This window comes from Myxine glutinosa, chromosome 5, assembly GCF_964187855.1.
Source record: "Myxine glutinosa chromosome 5, kmMyxGlut1.1, whole genome shotgun sequence".
Classification (NCBI taxonomy): domain Eukaryota; kingdom Metazoa; phylum Chordata; class Myxini; order Myxiniformes; family Myxinidae; genus Myxine; species Myxine glutinosa.
In genome coordinates, this window is record NC_136265.1 from 39,863,240 (window position 1) to 39,876,869 (window position 13,630).

The following is a 13,630-nucleotide window of genomic DNA, read 5'->3' on the forward strand; positions in this document are numbered from 1 at the left end:
TGAGACTGGCTCTTGCTATAGATGTCTTGGCCTCCTCCGGATCTGTATAAGTTGGTTCTTTAATAAAGCTGCGCCATTCCAGGCTATTGTGGACTTCTTTTGCAAACGAAGAGCTGATTCTTCACAGATGGTACCAGGAGTGGGGTGTCAACAGACGCGGAGGACGGGAAACGGAGCCCGAGGGACAGGAGGAAGGCTGACCTGAGGCCGGCGCCGGCACGTTGATTTGATTAAAGGTGGGAGTTGTTTTATATCAGAGGGCTATTATTCCAAATTCGTACCTTCCTCCTTCGAGCGGGTTCAGTCTCCTTGTCTTCCCCGCTGTCTGCACTCGAACAGAAATTGTAAGTAGAGGCTCATTTAGGCCTCAGAATGGCGTAGCTTTGTTAAAGCCAGGATAAACAAGTAAGGATAAACCAGTAAGGACTTAACAGTAAGCTTAAAGTTACAGTTAGCACCAGGAGGGGAAAATGAGGTCGGACAGCCATATAGGTTGAAACCAGGTGGCCAAGATTTTTCCAGGAAGGAACAGCCCAGAGACAAGATGGGGTATGCCATTGCATGCCAGGGAACGAAGGGCTGTGGCTAAACTTAGATAGAAAGCCATAGGAACATAGACGGCCAAAGGGACATGGCCAGGAAGGGTGAAATGCGTAGGTACCAGGTAGGTTTGACAAGAAGGTAGTGACAACTACGAGGTCAAGCCAGGAAGCTCTAGGCTAAGTTCTAGACAAGAGGTCCAGATAAAGCAGGCCAGGATCTGGTGGACAAGAGAAAATAAATAAGCTCACAGGAAATGGGCCAGGTGAAACAATTAAGGAGGTAGTTAAGCAAGCAAATCAGCGGCTAATGCCGCTCGTCCATAATCCGGACCAAGACCCCGCGAAAGGGGAGGTAGCCACCATGCCCCCAACCCCCCCCCCAAGACCTGAGCTCAGCCCCGGGGCTCTAGGCAACACCCCAACACCCCCCGCCCTGCCTCCCCTTTCCACCTCAACCCACCCCCCGTCCAAACCCGTCCCAAAAAATCCTTTTCCTTGAATGAGAGACGTAACATGAATGAGGAATGAATGTATATTGGGATGTTAATTGACGTGTGTGTCTGGCCAATGTGTTTGTCTGTGTGTCATGTGCAAAGCAGAGGGTTTCGGTGTGAAACTTTGTAAGCGATCTGCTCGACTTGGGGGAAATTCAGGCCGGGAATGTCCATTTTAACGTCTATCCGAGAGAACAGGCGAGGTCCTGAACTGAGTCCGGATTTTCATCTGTTTGGGAGTTGTTTGGGAAGCGAATTGATATAAATCGGGTCAGGAAAGCACCCGGAGTGCCCTTGTCGATCTACTGTTGATATGAAGCGGTTTCTTGGAGATGGTTGCAGAATTCGAATCAATATGTGTGTTTTACTTGAATTGAAGAGTTCATTCAATGGCAGATATTGTGTATTGTATGTGTGGGATGTATCGCTGAGGCAGCTCACCTTTGGAATTGGTGTCATATAGTGCATTTTGGGGTCGGGTGCGATGAGGTTGCTCAGAGTGCCGGCGATAACTCGCCCACTCTCAGAGGAAGTGTGTGCCCAAATGCATTGTGGGTCATTTCGACTTTGCTGGATGTCGGACGTTCACATGTCAGTATCTTGTCAGAATCTTCTTCTTCATGTCATGTCCTTCATCCTTCATCTTCTTGTCAGAATTAGACATGAGTCATGAGCCATGTCGGAATAGTGGCCGGCTGCGACATATATGCCAGGCAATGTCACAGGACGAATACGTTATTTAAGATGGATTTATAAGATGGATAGATGGATGGATTTATTTAAGATGGCTAAAATAAGCGATTTCAAGACAGAGTAATTAATTTCCGGAGTCAAGTTCCAACAGGAAGTCTTGTTCATACAGTAAGGTACAGTGCGGAGTGGCGGCTGGAAGATGCATCGAAGCATTTGGGATGATCGATGCGCCGGACAAAGGGTATGCTGGCGAACGATGCTGATAAGGTTAAGTTATTAAAACGCATATGGGTCTGGAGGCAGATAATGTGGGACAAGCTGCCTCACGGGCGCTGCAGGGAGAGTATTTGGAAATTCAATAATTTGAACAGAAATGTCACGTTTTCAACAGAACGCTGATCCGAGGAAGGAGGACGGTCGAGGTTTCAACTGTCGGTATGTGGTGTGGCTTGTGCCAAGGTGTGGGCGCGAGGAGGTGTGTTGATGAAGCGTTGTGCGAACGAGGAAGGATGTGCGAAAGGTGTGCACCAGGTAGAGAGGTGCTGCATTGTAGAGCACGTACGGAAGTCCCTGGACGGATTGTGACGGTTGTTGGATTCGTAGAAGTTAGCATTATGCTATGTAGAGCCACATTAATGGTCATTTGTCCATTGTCGCCGGACTTGCATTACTTGTGGGATAATAAAGCGCTGGTTACCCCAATTCGAAGTTTGACCTTTTAAAGTTTAGTTGACCTTTGTTCGAGATATGCAAGGGAAAGGTCAGAGGTAATTCACTAACCTTGGAAGAACGACAGGCGGAGTCAGTCTACAGGGTGTTGCTTTAACGACAGGATATAGAACCTAAATCTGGAGAATATCGGGACATTATATTGTGGGTAAAACCAAAATCATGTACATAATTAGTGGACAGAGAATACAGTACGCTTGGAATTTAATTTAACCGGGCCGAGCGGTGGGGATTTGAGATGGATTTGAGTCACGTTAAACGGAGGACATTTGTGAGGATGAAGAGATGCAAGTAACGTGGATTAAATTGTGGTATCACGAGTTGGGTGCCAGAGATATTGTGGTTATTATAACTCACTGATTATAGGGGGCGCCGGGCGCACCGAGTACAGATCGGGTTGCATGATGGAGCACGCAGGCATGGATTTTGGCTTTGCGAGGCCCCGGATAGAAATTGGCATTTCGATGCTGTGGATTATATTGTACCTGCCCGGAAAGGGGATGTCCTGTGCTGGGGCTGGCGACATGCCTCTGTTATTTGTCTGTCTGTCGGTCTGATTGTAAGTCTTTGGTACTGGGAGGGCTAATTGAGTGCTCAGGCGTCATTGTTCCATGGAGGCAGGAGCTGTGAGTCACAAAATGTAAATGTAACACAGAGAGATGAACAGGACAACAACGGAGTTTATATGGACGGGTTTGGGGATGCAACTTCGTCCGGGGGTTTTGGTCCAGCCTGCAAGGAGTCCAGGGGCTTGTTTTAGGGCTGGGTCGCCAAAAATGGGATGCTGTGCCCATCTGGATGTAAAATTATCCATCAAGGACGGGGAATAATGTGCAGTGTGATTGGGTAAGAGGTAAAGGCCATAAAACACCAACCCTATGAGGAACGAAATAAATGGAGAGATGTTGGGATCACATGATGGTTGGGATTGAAGAACAACCTACTGGGATTTCAAACCTGTGTTTGGGTCTGGGGCAACTGGGTGATGGGCAACAGTGTATGAGTGAGTAATTATGATCTGTTTAAGTGTAAGAGGCGGTGGAGAAGAAAGGGGTGATGAAAGGTTATTTGTTTTAGTGTGAAGTAGGTTGGTTGCTTATTTGTCACAGTAAGATGAGAGTTGTGTTTTTAAGCTTGGTCTTTGAATGAATTGTTGCTTGGAATGTGTTGATTGGAAAAGTGATTTCTGATCGCTGATCCGATCTGGTTTTGAATTGTTGATTTAATTTTGAATTGATTGGAGGTAATAAGGATTTGTGTTGATTTCCTGATTTGAGTTCATCTGGAAACGAAGACAGATGGGATTAATGTGTATATCAGGAACAATTTGGAAAAGAAATATGGATATATGACATTACTAAAATATAACCAAGCAATTGAGAGTTCTTGGGTTAATGGGATATAAATAAATGCATCTACAAGTTGATGGTTTATAAAAATTTAGGTCTGGATGATACTTAAACGATGAACAATGTTGGCAATATACAAAGAATGTGACTTGTTTTTTGGGGGGAAAACATGTGGTTTAAATTTGGTTGGCTAAGTTTTAAAGATGGAGATGTTTCGCAGAACTCTTATGATTATTTACATGAGTGGTGGACTATTCCATGGCGAAGCATTTTTCAGTTTTTATGATTAAGGTTTAAGGTCTTTATGATCTGTTTAGTGTATTTTTCAAAGGAGAGGGTTTTGGTCAATGATGATGCCAAGATTCCGGATGTGGATACTGGGAAACCATCGATGTTGGGGGGAATGAAGATTAATTCAGATTTAGCGTAGTTAAGTTCGAGGAAGCTGATCTGAAGCTAGAATTTTATTTCAGTTAGGCAGTTTGTCAGGATAGAGTGGGTGGTGGTGGAGCACGATTTGGTGGAGATGAAAAAGCTGGATGTCATCGGTGAAGCAGTGGAATTGGAGACCATGGTGCATTGGCTATGGTGCATGACGGATTAAGTGACCAAGGGGGGATAGGTACAGGACGAAGAGGAGGGGGCCAAGAACTGAACCTTGGGGGACACCTTAAGGGGGAGTGAATTGTGGTGATTAAGCTGTTGTAGATGCTGTCAATTTTGCTTTGGATGAATGGTCCAGGAAGGAAGGAGGGTGCAGGTGGCACCAGGTGTGAGTGCACAGGTGTGCACCAACAGGTGTGTGGAGCAAGGTGGTGGTATCCAGGGAGCTGAGGAGTTTGTTCACGTTGTAAAGTTTGTTTATTTAGTTTGTTTATTGTAGAGAAGAGTGCTTTTGGGATTCCGGAGCCAGAGTGGATAATTTGAGGGTAGTAGGTGGAGTAGAGGACATCTTTGCAGTGCTGTAGGTGGTCCTTGTAGGCTTGGGGGTGAACTAATTTGGGTTTAATAGGCACAAGCTGGTCTAAACAGGGTGAGGAGGATGGTGTGATTGATGATGTCAAAGGAGGCGTTGAGGTGAGGAGGATGAAAATGTTGAGGTTGCCGGCATCAGAGGAGAGAAAAGGTCGCTGGTGATTTTGAGGAGAGCAGTTTCAGTACTGTGGCTGGAGCAGAATCCGGATTGGGATGTTTCATACAGGTTATTGGCAGAGTGGTGATGTTTGAGTTGAGTGGCCACAGCACGTTCCAAAATTTTTGACAGAAAGGGTAGATTGGAGATGGGTCTGAAGTTATTTAGGGTGTCAGGGTTTAGTCCAGGGTTTTTCCAAAATGGGGGTGAAGTTTCACGAGTTTTTGGGGAAATCGGTATGTGAAGCTGGATTAAGTTGGAACTGCTTGATGAGCCATGGAGATGGATTGGGTTTTGTTGTTGGTTGTCTGGGAGTTCGGTTGTTGCATTGCCAAAGGTTTCTGTGTGGTGGACACACTCGTTGGCTGTTGTCTTGTGTGACGTGGATGGAGATGTATGTGGCTGTGTGTGGCTGCCTGGAGGGGAAGGCGGCTACAGTGGTTGATATTGGTTGTGGGTTGTCCGGGGTGCTTCGATTTGCATAAAGGGTGAAGATTGGGATATTACATTATTTTAAGTAAGTATATGAGTAATTAGTGGTATGAGTATTAGTTATGAGTTCCAGGTGTTGAGCTAGTTATGCTAGTTATCCAGCTAGTTATGAGTAAGTGATTATTTTAGTAAAATTACATGTTTCGCTGTGTTGTGGATCTGGGGACAAGCTAGTTTGATGGGTACCCTGGGGTCTTCAGCGTGTCTATGTGTTTGTCTGGCTGTTACACTAGACTCTGGGATGTGTTTTCATGAGACGAATTTCAGAATTGATGACAATTCAGTGAGTATGGTGGACAACGTGAAGTGGCTGGTGTGAAGGAAGGGGTTGGGAAAGATGGACCCCCTTCACGAATACCCAGTAGGGTAGCTTAATTTCAGACATAACAGTGAGAATCTATTTTGAGCGAATCACAGTGGGTGAGGAAAACATTGTGTGTGACCAGACACCAGAACTGACCAGAATTGAAATTGGAAGTAGACCAGGTTATTTCTATTATTTGTTTATTCGTGAAAATAAATAAATAATAGGGGGAGGTTAATGGAGGTTAATGGTGGTTTGTTTGTGTTAATGGAGGTTAATGGTGGTTTGTTTGTGTTAATTCTAGTTGAAACTCTCGCTGAAGTAATTTTCGTTTATTTTTATTTTTTGATTCGATTTGAGAGTTGAGATGATTGATTTTTTATTAATTTTATAATTTTATTTTTATTGATGTTGGAAACAGGTAATGGGATGCTGAGAGAAGGATTGAATTTAATTTGAATTGGACTGGATTAAATGGGATTGAATTTAAAAAAATTGAATATTGGATAAAATTGGATCCACTTGAAAAAAGTGGATTAGGAAATTGGAGACCTGTAGACCAGGCGCTCCCAGGAGACTTGTGGACCAGGTGTTCCACCAGAGGAAAAAAGACCAGGTGTTCGTGGAGCACTTCACCTGCAAGAACGCCTTGGAACCAAGGTGGAAGGGACCAGTCCAGGTGTTGCTGACTACACCAACGGCAGTCTTTTGCGAGGGCAAGACTTCGTGGATCCACGCCACGCACTGTAAGTTGGCCATACAAGCACCAGACACCACACCCCCAGAACACAGTAAGGATGGGCCTAATCATAGGTACAATACTATTGATAGCGACAGCAGCTAGGGGAAATTCCGATTCCAATAGATGCGAAAACGAAACCCGACACCTCACCGTAACATGGGGACAAAGAGTATCACCACCATGTTTCGAACAGAAAGCCCTGCACACAAATTGGGTGAACATAAATTGGCTAGCACTGTCGGCAGGGCCTGGACGCGTTGGCATGATACTACAAAAGCAACGAGAGTTCCGGGAAGACGGGCAAGCTAGCATTAAGACCTTGGCCCAACCAGGATACCAATGGGGAACCCCTGATTTTAAGCTACAAACACGCACACGCCTAGGGAAAGACATGACCATGCAGGTCCGGTGCAGCGTCTGGACCCCTGGCGCGGCCGGTGGCGAAAAGAACTACATACCATGCATCGAATACATACTCACGCCACAACCCCAGAATAAGGCCCCAAAGAAGGGTGAAAACACATATTGGAAAGTGGCCAGGGAGGTGGCAACAATTCAAAATAGGACACACTGCTGGTCGTGCATGCACTTTCCCCAAGCAGGCACCACAGGAATACACATGATAGTGCTACCTCTGTCCCTCAATGACCTCTGCTCACAACCTATCGATTCCCCATGTTTAGTCACCACGCTGGAAAGAGAAGGGGTTGACAACGGCAAGAGTTGCAATCGACAATTTAATTATCGCCCGTCAATGATTGCCCATGTGGCCGAGAGGCCTGCCCCCGTCTGGGTCAAACCACAGAAAGGGAGGGTCTGCCTCCAGGGTTCCGGCCACTTGCGTATGGGAGAATCAGAATGCGCCTACACTCTCCCCGGGAAGCTGGGACAAGGGAGCTCGGGGATTACATTACGAATAGTACTGCAAGATAAACGCAACCACAACATAACGGCTATAACATTCTCTAGGGGGGTTAGTAGGATTAATGGGGTGGTAAAGGGACTCCAGTGCTTATCCACCCACCTGGTCCCACCCCATGGGACAATGTTTATATGCGGCGACAAGGCTTACCCCTATTTACCAAATAATTGGGGGGGCACATGTTATCTGGGTTCAGTCCTTCCTGACGTTGAGATACTGGATGAGCTAGACCCAAAGTCCTTGGACAGGCGTTATAAGAGGTCAGTCATGAACGAAGATGGAACCACTAAACTACACGGGAGCCTAGGGGAAAAGGTGTTTGGTTTCTTCTTCCCAGGAGCGGGCACAGTCATGGATAGTTTCCGGATAGATAAGTTGGCTTTGGCCCTAGAAAAGGTGGCAAACGACACCGCTACGGCTCATGACATACTATTGGATCGATCGGATCGCGCGCGAAAATTCTTATACATTTAGCTGGCTCACTGACTGGTTCCAGGGATGGACGGGCACCATAGTGAAGTGGTTATTGACCGCACTGGCTGTGATAATCGGGGTAGTAATTTGGGGGGCACTAATGAAATCTCTAGTCCTCCTCTGTATGAGAAAGTATTTTACAGGATGGAAAGTGAAGAAGCCGCCGACAACAACTATGGCTCTGACCACAGAGGCCGTCGACCTGAACGGGTCCTTCAACAAGGCAGACGCGACCGGCGCTCCAGAAAATTGCATTGAATTTCGTGGCAACTGTGATACTTGTGTGGATCCCATGTGGGAACTGGCTGCTGCCTGTAACGGTGTATGTGATGACTGTGATACTTGTGCTATAAACCCCTTGCGTGTACTGGCTAACGCTGCTTATGTATTACAAGCTGACAGCTGCACGCCCCCTTCCGACCCAACTATGGATCTGATTGCGACACTGGGTCTGGCGGTTGAGGGACCCGACGCGGATGTCCTAGACCCGCAAGCCGACCAGGCGCCCATGGGAGACTTTGACATAAAGGAAGTCCCTCTCTTTTCTTCAAATGTTTCGGATCTCTTTGATCCAAATGTTTCGGATCTCTTTGATCCACATGTTGCGGATCTCTTTGCTTCAAGTGATTCGGATTCGGATTTTTACGCTCTGTACCCTGACCAGGAAATTGAGACACAAGATACTGACGACATTTTGTATTCCCCAGAACAGCAACACGTGAGGGACCTCATGGGCATGACCGTTGATTAACTTCGAAGATCTGCAAGGACTGCGTCTGCAAAGGGTGGGGGGAGCCAGTTCCGCAGGGGAAGTGATGCACCCTCTGGCGGAGCAGAACCTCATCTGGACCAGACGTCTTCGTTGTGGATCCGAAACGTTAATGAACTTTCATGTTCTGAGCCCTCAGGCTCCGAGCACGCACCACACGACACGTTCGCCAAATGCACGGGCGAGGCGCTTTGGGCGCACGGTATGCCCTTGGGAGATACCCGCATTACACGATGGTCTTTCAATAAAGCCCGATGTGGCACGTTGTCTCTTGAGATACTTTGTCTCGACGAGACAAGAGGAAGGAATGTCAGGTCTCAGATTTGTTACTGCTTAATGCTCAATTATAAATGCCGGTTGACTGACGTATTACCACGTAAGCTATGTTATAAAATGCTGTTCTATAATGTTATTTCATGAGTTAATAAAATGTATTCGAACCTTAGGTAGGCTGCTTGAATCGTAGACATAAAACCTTTGATAAATTGCCAAAAACATTAACTGTTTTGTTTAATGACAGTGACGCCTGAGTTACAATGAGGTTTTTGCTTCGCTTTCATTTAAAATGAGGTCATGCTGGACAATGGTATACGTGTGCTTTTTTCAAGGCTGGTCATAAAACCACGCCCACATGCGCTTGTTTTTGCGTAATGCCAGTAGAATGACATAAACCTATCGTTAACTATATATATTTTGTTTTAATCTCAGCAACGCATGACTGTATAAACATGCTTTGGATTACTCATGTACACAAACCCATAAAATATATGGGTTTGTTTGGCTAAGCATACACTCTTCTCTTTGTGAGTTACAGTTCTGTTTTCTCGGAGCCCAGAGAAACAATTGGTCCAAATGATAAGGAAAAGCTGACTCCCCCGAATGATAACGGTGGGAGGAACCTCTCCCAGTGTTGTTTGTTCCCTCGGAGATTTCCTGATAAAACGTGTCCCTATATAAATGGACTGGGAATCAATGTGTTTTCAGGAAGGCTTGACGTGGCATGAGACTGGCTCTTGCTATAGATGTCTTGGCCTCCTCCGGATCTGTATAAGTTGGTTCTTTAATAAAGCTGCGCCATTCCAGGCTATTGTGGACTTCTTTGGCAAACGAAGAGCTGATTCTTCACATATATATATATATATGTACCATATATATATATATATGTACCATATATATATATATATATGTACCATATATATATATATATATGTACCATATATATATATATATATGTACCATATATATATATATATATATATATGTACCATATATATATATATATATGTACCATATATATATATATATATGTACCATATATATATATATATATATATATGTACCATATATATATATATATATATATATGTACCATATATATATATATATATGTACCATATATATATATATATATGTACCATATATATATATATATATATATATATATATGTACCATATATATATATATGTACCATATATATATATATGTACCATATATATATATATATATATGTACCATATATATATATATATATATGTACCATATATATATATGTACCATATATATATATGTACCATATATATATATGTACCATATATATATATATATATGTACCATATATATATATGTACCATATATATATATATATATATATGTACCATATATATATATATATATGTACCATATATATATATATATATATATGTACCATATATATATATATATATGTACCATATATATATATATATATATATATATATGTGCCATATATATATATATATATATATATATATATATATGTACCATATATATATATATATGTACCATATACAGTGAAACCTTGACTTACGAGTGCACCAACTTACGAGTTTTCCGAGATACGAGCCGTCGTTCGGGCGGTTTATTGCTTTGAGATGCGAGCCGAGATCTGAGTTACGAGCTTACGCCACCCGCCACCAGGTGGGTTCCGGTCACGTGGTTATCTTGCCGTGCAAGCATTTCTGCCGTATATCGCTGCTGTTTTGTTTTCGCATTTTGGTTATTTTGGAGCTGACGCCACCCGCCACCAGGTGGGTTCCGGTCACGTGGTTATCTTGCCGTGCAAGCATTTCTGCCGTATATCGCTGCTGTTTTGTTTTCGCATTTTGGTTATTTTGGAGCTGACGCCACTCGCCACCAGGTGGGTTCCGGTCACGTGGTTATCTTGCCGTGCAAGCATTTCTGTCGTATATCGCTGCTGTTTTGTTTTCGCATTTTGGTTATTTTGGAGCTGACGCCACCCGCCACCAGGTGGGTTCCGGTCACCTGGTTATCTTGCCGTGCAAGCATTTCTGCCGTATATCGCTGCTGCTTTGTTTTCATATTTTGGTTATTTTGGAGCTGACGCCACCCGCCACCAGGTGGGTTCCGGTCACGTGGTTATCTTGCCGTGCAAGCATCTCTGCCGTATATCGCTGCTGTTTTGTTTTCGCATTTTGGTTATTTTGGAGCTGACGCCACCCGCCACCAGGTGGGTTCCGGTCACGTGGTTATCTTGCCGTGCAAGCATTTCTGCCGTATATCGCTGCTGCTTTGTTTTCGCATTTTGGTTATTTTGGAGCTGACGCCACCCGCCACCAGGTGGGTTCCGGTCATGTGGTTATCTTGCCGTGCAAGCATTTCTGCCATATATCGCTGCTGCTTTGTTTTCGCCTTTTGGTTATTTTGGAGCTGACGCCACCCGCCACCAGGTGGGTTCCGGTCACGTGGTTATCTTGCCGTGCAAGCATTTCTGCCGTATATCACTGCTGCTTTGTTTTCGCATGTTGGTTATTTTGGAAAATTTCTTAGTTTTAACCATGGGTCCTAAGAAATTGAGTGCCAAGGGCAGTACTGAGAAGAAGAAGAGGATAATGTGCTTGGATATAAAACACGCAATCGTCGAAAAACATGAGCGAGGTGTGCGTGTTGTCGACTTGGTGAGGCGGATGTGAAGGCAGCTGAAGATTTTATTATAACTTTTGCCGAACTGATAGAAGCCGAACGATACATCCCCCAGCAAATCTTCAACTGTGACGAGACAGGGCTCTTTTGGAAAAAGATGCCGAGGAGGACGTATATAACGGCAGAGGAGAAGAGCATGCCAGGCCACAACTTGTTCAGAGTGCCGGCGATAGCTCGCCTTCTCTTTGTGGAAAACACGGTGAGATCCTTAACATCCAACAACTAATGGGACGCAAACGGGGCGCCCAGTTTAGCGGTACACACATTGATGAATCACCCTGCCTGTGATTCACCCATGACAGGTTATAGCTGGGTCGGGATTCAAACCCAGGCTGGACAGTTTAGAGTCAAGTGTGCGTACCTCCAGTCCAGGCCATCCTGCCAACTTGTATGCTGCATACAGGTGAAATATAAAGCGCGAGATATTTTTATATATACTGTATATTTAAAAAAAAATTGGTGTGGTTTTTGGCGGGCTGGAACGGATTAATAGCATTTCAATGCATTTTAATGGGGAAATTTAATTTGAGAAACGAGCAAATTGAGTTACGAGCTCGGTCACAGAACGAATTAAACTCGTAAGTCAAGGTTTCACTGTATATATATATATATGTACCATATATATATATATATATATATATATATATATATATATATATATATATATATATATGTACCATATATATATATGTACCATATATATATATATATATATGTACCATATATATATATATATATATGTACCATATATATATATATATATATATATATGTACCATATATATATATATATATATATGTACCATATATATATATATATATATGTACCATATATATATATATATATATATATATATGTACCATATATATATATATATATGTACCATATATATATATATGTACCATATATATATATATATATATGTACCATATATATATATATATATATATATGTACCATATATATATATATATATATATATGTACCATATATATATATATATATGTACCATATATATATATATATATATATGTACCATATATATATATATATATATATATATATGTACCATATATATATACATATATATATATGTATATACAGTCACGTGAAAAAGTAAGTACATCCCATGTAAAGTTTTGACTTTTTCAACATATTTCAACGTACAGCTATTTGATCTTCATTTCAACAATATTGATAGATAAAGGTGATATAATATAACAAATATCATGAAATATTTACATTTTGTAGTCCATTGTATAATTTAAATAAACCTAAATGCAAATTTCGCATGTGGAAAAAGTAAGTACACCCCTACATTTATCACTCCTTCAAATACCTAAAATTAGAATCAGGTGCACCAGCTCAGGTGCAAATGATTAGAACATCGTTAGAGAGGATCTTGGAGGAAACTGTCTTATTTAAACCTCAGACATTTCGTTTGGTTTGCTCTTTGTTGTTGAAGTGTGCGGCGTCACCATGCCTATATCAAAAGAGCTCTCTGAGGCCTTCAGAAAGAAGGTTATAGATGCCTACGAGTCTGGGAAGGGATTTAAAAAGATCTCCAAACAATTTGAAATCAATCATTCGACTGTCTGGAAGATCATCTACAAGTGGAGAAGATTCCAAACAACTGCCAACTTGTTCAGGCCAGGCCGCCCCAGCAAGTTTAGCCCGAGAGCAGACCGCAAGATGCTGAAAGAAGTCTCTAAGAACCCCAGAATGTCATCACGGGACCTACAAGTAGCTCTTGCCACTGTTGATGTCAAAGTGCACGAGTCTACCATTAGAAAGAGGCTGCACAAATTTGATCTGCATGGGAGGTGTGCCAGGAGGAAACCTTTGCTGTCCAGAAAGAACATCAGGGTAAGACTAAAGTTTGCCAATGAACACCTAGGCAAAGACCAGCACTTCTGGAACAATGTGCTCTGGACAGATGAGTCAAAGGTAGAGCTATTTGGCCACAGTACCAGAAGACATGTTTGGCGAAAACCAAAGACAGCATTTGA

At 42.9% G+C, this 13,630-nt stretch overlaps 1 protein-coding gene and 1 long non-coding RNA gene across 2 annotated transcripts in view; both read left to right on the forward strand.

Moving 5' to 3' along the window:
• Positions 1-13,630, forward strand: part of PTCD3 (pentatricopeptide repeat domain 3) — a 122,896-nt gene that overhangs the window by 78,076 nt on the left and 31,190 nt on the right. The gene's annotated exons all lie outside the window — the stretch shown is intronic.
• LOC144892251 (uncharacterized) lies at positions 4,867-9,722 on the forward strand. The gene is made up of 2 exons (XR_013623459.1): positions 4,867-5,978; positions 6,009-9,722. It is a non-coding gene; the product is annotated as an uncharacterized LOC144892251 (long non-coding RNA).